Here is a 6,804-nt window from a genome sequence, read left to right on the forward strand (position 1 = left end):
CACGGCCGATACCTGCACCCTGAGGATGGTCACATGCATTCACCACTCCTCGCTGATGCCTCCTCCTCCCTGCAGTCTTCCATGATCTGCCAGTTGTGTGACATCAGCCACAACTGTGGGCTACATAGTCCACCAGGCACAAGTTCAAGCCCCTTTCTCCTGTTACTAGAGTGCAAATTACCAAGGCTGCCTAAGACACAACTTGAAGTGAAAGGCATTAAACACCGCGGTGTTAAATTACCTTGTTTATTATTTGTTTTTTGGGTTTGGCTTTGGATTTTTTTTTTTTTTTTTTTTTTTTTTTTTGGTGTATGTGAAGGAAACAGGGTCTCCCTCTGTCACCCAGGTTGGAGTGCAGTAGCACAATCATGGCTCACTGCAGCCCGGAACTCCAGGGCTCAAGAGATCCTCCCATCTCAGCAGCTGGGACCACAGGCACATGGTGCCATGCCTGGCTAATTTTCTAAATTTTTGTAGAGACTAGGTCTCCCTATGTTGCCCAGGCTGGTCTCAAACTCCTGCGTTCAAGTGGTCCTCCCACCTTGACCTCCCAAAGTGCTAGGATTACAGGCATGAGCCACTGCACCTGGCCTAAATTACTGTGTTGATGGGGGCTTGCCTAAGACAAAACCCATACAGTAGAGGTTGTCAGGTCACACTTCAATGCTCTTGTCCCTGCTACCCAATACCTCTGGGCTTGTGCTCACATGCACAGGCTCCAAACACCAGGGGCAGTCCTCAGCAATGGCAGATGACAGCTCTCCTGCCCCTCGGGAGGGGTGGCTTTACACTGTCCCCTAGCAGGGTTAAGCTTCACTTGCCCACAGTGAACCTGTTGATTGGCTGACACTACCTCTCTGAGTTCCTTTCCACTGATCCATCCCATCCTGCTCATGTTCCCTAGGGTTCCCGCCCAAATAAACTACTTGCCCGCAAATCTTTCTCTTAAGATCTGCTTCTAGGAAACCACAGCAGTGTGGAAAAATACTGAGCAAACAGTGGGCACTCAATACCTGTAAATTCCTTTCATCGAAAGCGTGTTCCCTCCTGAATTCCCTTCCGAAACCGCATCTGTTCTTCTCATCCTGACTTGGTCTCTCTCTCCCACGTAACACAGTTGTCTTGTCTCGCTTTCTTGAACCTGAGCTCCTTGAGTAGCAGACTCAAGTTTGTATCCTCCCCACTAGCAAGCACGGTGCTTTACACCGGCAGGTACTCCGTAGACCCCTGTTGAATACACACATGAACACACGCAGATAGCCTCCTCAGCCACTGATTAGATGCCAGAGGAAATAGCAGGAGAAGTTTTATTTTAGACACATAAGTTAGAGGTGCTGGCAGGCAGGGAGGTACAGACGTCTGGCAGTTAGGGATGTGATTCAAACAGGGCTCCAGGGGGAGGTCAGGGCTGGGGGTGTGAATCTGGGAGTCATTTTCCTGGAGGTGATAGATGAAGCCTCCTGGGAGAAGAGAAAGCCCTGGTTTTTACTCCGGAAACTGCAGGAAAGTCTTTCCCACTTGCTAAGCAGAGGACAGAGGATCGGAAGGGACTTGCAGCAGGGGGGTCTCATCAGTCACTGAGCTGCTCAGAACACTCTCCATCTGCAGGTTGCAAAATGCTTTACAGATGTGATTTAGTGCTACACAAATGTTGCCATTCCCATGACAGAGAGGGTGACAGAGGAAAGTTCTTACGCTGGAGAAATAGAGGCCGTGCATCTATTTAACTTTTTTAAGCAGTTGTTCTAGGTGATTGCAGTGTAAATATCATCAGCGCAAGTGAAGGATTTTTTTTAATTACTAGACAGGAATAAAAATCAAGACTTTAATGTTTCTTAATCCTTAGATACCCAGGTCCCTGGTTAGGTAGAACTTCTTAACCTGCAGACGCTGCACTGTGTACGTTGCCACCCTCTTTACTGTATAGACAAGGCTGCCAGTTACCTTGGAACAGGGCTTCTCTGTACCAGGAAGAAGTACTTGAGTGTTCCCCTTGGCTTTGGACATGTGAGGGAAGTAGGTATCTGCTGCCTGGGGAAAGTCAACAGGACCCCTCCTCCCCGTACGTCTTGGTATGTAAAGCTGAGAAGTCGTGAGTCAGTTTCCACAGCCTCCTCAACCCTTCATCTAGAAGCCTTTTTGATGGACACATGCTGGAAGAAAATGCCACCTAGAGCACAAGGTGGCCACTCGTCCAAGAAGTAGTGTAGGTTGGTCTGATGCCCTGGGGGTGGGGGGTGGTCTTGGGAAGGACAAGCTGGCTGAGCACATGGCTGAGGCTGGAAGTCCTGCTCTACCTTACATCCTTGGGGACTATGGCTAAGTATGCAAGGCTAATGTGGCATACTCACCTGTGGGGAAGCCCTTGGGCTCAAGGTGGCCTGAGGGGAGGGGCTGACCCCTAGAAGAGTCCCTGGTCATCCACCAAAGCCCTGATTGTCAAACAGAGAGAATCCAGGCCCTGGCAGGGTGAGCCAGGCCAGCTGAGCCTGCACTGGGAGGCCCTCCCCCTCCTCTTACAGATGAGCTGGGCAGTGAGACTCCACCGTACAAGCAGTCTGCAGTGAACAGGGACGCCATGAGGAGCCCAGTGGGTGGTCACATCCTGAAGTTCCCACTCTGCATGGCCTTGGAGCCAGCCCCTTCAGGCTGCATAGTTCTTGGACAATTCAGAGGGAGAACCCAAGACAAATATCTGGACTTCTCCTAATCTGATCAAGTGAAGGCTTGATTAATTAAATTTAAATTTGTTTAAATTTATGGGATAGATCATTCAATTACATTTCTTTTGGTCCGTAAAATCTTAATAAAGAATGGCAATTTTTTTCAACTTTAAAACAATGTACATTTTACTCTGATGAGGTATCCCCTTATTACCAACTGCAGTTTCCATAGCACTGTGACAAAAATATTTCAAAATCTTTTTCAGTATTAAAAATAATTCTGCAGTTGTCTATGTTTTCTTTTGCAGTCTTCAAAAGAATTATAATAAATTTTCTTCTCCAATTTAGAGACATAACATACTTTATTTTAATTTGGCTCAAGATCTTAGAAAATACTTAAACTTGTGTGCATGGTACAGTTATTAAGCTATAGCACTGCACTGATAATACATTTAATGCAATAAAGAAAATCCCTTATTTAAATTATAGTCATAAGCAGAATGAATGAAAATTGAATATAAAACAAGCTTCCAGAATAATCACAGCATAATTGACATTGAATAATATTTAATATCTGAATTCATGTCTTGGCAGAAATACATCCTAAATCATCCAAGGGGAGATTGTCAATTATAAATAATACTGATGTGTTTTTTAGAAAAATGTGAAATCTTTTATGAAAGACATAGAGCTAAAGTAGAATAACCAGCCTCGGGGGAAGAGCAATGGGACTGTTTCTCGGACAGGATGATGACGGTCCCCTCCTCGGGAGAGAGACATGGATAGTGAATATGCCAAGAGTTGTGGCCATTCTGCTCTGTAGTTAAATACATAGATCTTTCTAGAATAAAATGCATGTTGAACATTGCACGTGCCTTAGTGGCCATTCCATCCAGGGACTCCATACCTCAGAAAGCGTCTTAGCATTTCCCCAGAGCTCCTACCAAGAGAAGGCTCTCAGACATTTTTTGAAAAGTCAAGTCGGAGCCTCATTGTGCCTAGGATGATCCCTTCCAAGAAAAGCCTTACGGAGGCTGCAAAGGCAAGTCAGTTATAGAATCGCAGAGTCAAATTTAAAACTTCCGTCATTCAACCATCCTGGTTTCACACCACCACCCCTGCAGCCATGTGGTCACCACCTCTGGTCACCGCCTAGACATTGCCAGTGATGGAGAACTGCCAGCCTCACCCACTCAAATGAGTCTGGTTTATTACGGGACTTAGAAAGCCCTTCCACATACCAGGCCTGTGTCTGTCTTTTGGAAACTTTTACCTATTTTCCCTTCTCTAAGCAACTGGGAATGAATCTGGTCCCTTGTCCACGTGGCTCTCCAAATATTTGAAATCATGACTTTGGTTTGTTCGCTCTTTGCCAGGAAATCATCTGGTGGGCCTGGGGAGAGCTGTGTTGTGCCTGCTCTTACACACCCAGAACAGGAACAGCATTTGCATGGCTTTGTCACAGGATGTCAGAGTGAAATGTTGCAGTTGTCTTCTGTGGCATAAAAAACTAGCCCAAAAACATGGTAGTTGAAAGCAGTGATGCTATTTATTTTGCTCATGCACCTGCCATTTGGTCAGGGCTCAGTAGAAACAGCTTGTCTCTCCTCCACTCAACTCAAAGGCTGGTGTGGGGGTCCACAGAAAGCCTGTGTGCCTGGCAGTCAGTGCTGGTTCATCTTCACCAGATGCCATCATGTGGCCTTTCTGTGTTAACTGAGCATCAACCAGGGTGGCACAACCCTGGAGAGTGAGCCAGGTCTCATTTTTACAATCTTGCCTCAGAGAGCGGGAAGTGGCCCTTCCTCTGCATTAAGTTTCTCAAGTCAGTTACAAGAGCACACCCAGAGAAAGGATCCGAGAAATAGACTCCACTTTTTGAGAGCGTGGGCAAGGTTTTAGAAGAATACACAAGATCGAAAATATTGCTGTAGCCCTGCTTTACGAAAGATGCCATCTCCCAAAGGCAGTGAGTTTGCAACACCATTATAGAGATGGGCTTCTGCTGACATGCTGACGGAGAGTGAGACTCAGAGTGAATGTGGCAGGGTGTGGAGTTCAGATCTAAGCCTGTGCATTTCATCCTTAGGGGCTATGATTCATTCCTTACAGTTTCACCCATAAGCTTCATCTAGTCACATCCTAATATTCAAACGCTCAGCAGCGCAATGGGTATACAACACCTCTCCCGGTCCTTCAGTATTCCCATAATAAAGCTGTATTTCAATTATCAGTAAATACAAACCTTTGAAAATACAAGATCTGGCTTGCTTCTAAAAAATGGGATTTGAATTGCTGCGTGTGGCAGAGCTGAGGCCAGTGCATGGTAGGTAGCAGGCAGGGGAATTTTGATTCATGATAAAGAAGACTGGTCTATTAATCCAGAAATAGAGTAAATTACAACTACCTTGTAAAGCAGTAAGTTTTTCAGCGTGAGATATTCAAGAAGTAACTGGATGATCATCTGTACACTAGCTAGGGTACTGCTAGTGACTGTAATACACCCAACCCAAAAATGTCCATGCCTTAACACAATGGAAGTGGGTTTCCAATCAGGTCCAGCATGGGTATCATGGTCAGTAGGTGTCTACACTGCAAATGATGATGCAGAGCTCACACTCTCATCTTGCTGCTCTGCCACACTGTGGGGTCTTAGAGTCCTCTGCTTCCAGCCAGAGGACTGTGCACAGCAACAAGTCAGGCCTGAGCGACACATGACATTTCGACTCCATCCACTAGTGTGAACTAGCCGCCTGATATCACCTGCACCAAGAAGGCACGGACAGCTGTCTTCCAGACAGTTCCACACCAAAGAAACAGAAACACTAACTTTTTCAGTGACTGGTCTGCCACCTTTGTCCCAGACAGAGGACAGATGAAACTCTTACATTGGCCAGGAGATTGGGCCAATTATCTTGAAGGTTTCTACAACTCTAAGATTCTATACTTACAGCAATAGTATATTTAAATTTTATACCTTGCCAAGACAGTGGGTGGGAAGGATGTCTCCCTCAGTTCCAGGTGTTATTTTTATGGGTGATGATACTGATCTACCTTATGGCTTGAAAGGGAGCTCCCAAATATTCCAACTCTGCCTAAATGCCATGCATAAGTGATCGCAAGATTAAGAACACGGATATGCTGGAAATCTGCCAAGTTCCAATGATGGCAGATGCCATCTGCCTGGGTTAGTGGTTCAGAGACAATCAGCCCTCGTTGTAATTTCCAGCATCCTAACTCTGCTGCCCCCAGAGCAGTCTCACCCACTCAAAGCGCAAGCGCTGCTTGCCAGGAAGCCAAACAATGACTCCTGTTTACGGAAGACCACAGCAGAATAGACACACGGGCATTATTGGGCAACTGGGATTTCATTTACAATTTGCTACATGCCATTGTACAAAAATGCGTGCGTGTACTAGACTCCAGCGCCCCTGCTCTATTTTCCAGCATTTTGTCTCAAGCAAGACCTGGAGATTAAGTGAGGCAGGTGAAGGGTTCTCAGATTTCCAGGATCTGAGAGGAGAGGTTCTGTGTGGCTCTATCAGAAGTGATTTTCTCCGATTTTCAGGGTCTGTTCTAAACAACTTTCAGCACAGAACCAGGGGAAAGGAGGGTTGTTCTGGGGGGTGTGCTCAATTTCCCATATTTGAGGTGGCAGAATTTAAAATCAAACATTCTTTTTATAACGATAAGAACATAAGGGCCATAGAAAAGTGTGAGAATCATTCCAAGACTACAATCTTCATGAAAAGAAAATTGATTCAATGTCCTTTTAAACTCACCTAATTGCATCAGGATTAGTGTAGTTGAATCTCTAATCTATTGGTACAAGTTAAATATAATTTGCATCCACATTTATGAAGTCTTATTTTGCCTGTAAAGTGTGATGGGATAATAAGTATTCATATCACATAAATAGAAAACATATTTTTATTAATCAGCACTGTGCTGCATTTGAAGGAAGCAATTTAATTAAACTTGCAATACAATAAATAACTGGTCATTAAAAACCTATTAGTGTTCTTGGATTTCCTGTGTCTGCATGCCTTTAAGTAATCACTTGCCTATACTTACCTATGTTATCTATAATTAAATACAAAAGCCATTTTAAAATGCCATCAAGGTCCTGAATGAAATTCAC

The sequence above is a fragment of the Saimiri boliviensis genome, chromosome 1, assembly GCF_048565385.1.
Source record: "Saimiri boliviensis isolate mSaiBol1 chromosome 1, mSaiBol1.pri, whole genome shotgun sequence".
NCBI lineage: Eukaryota > Metazoa > Chordata > Mammalia > Primates > Cebidae > Saimiri > Saimiri boliviensis.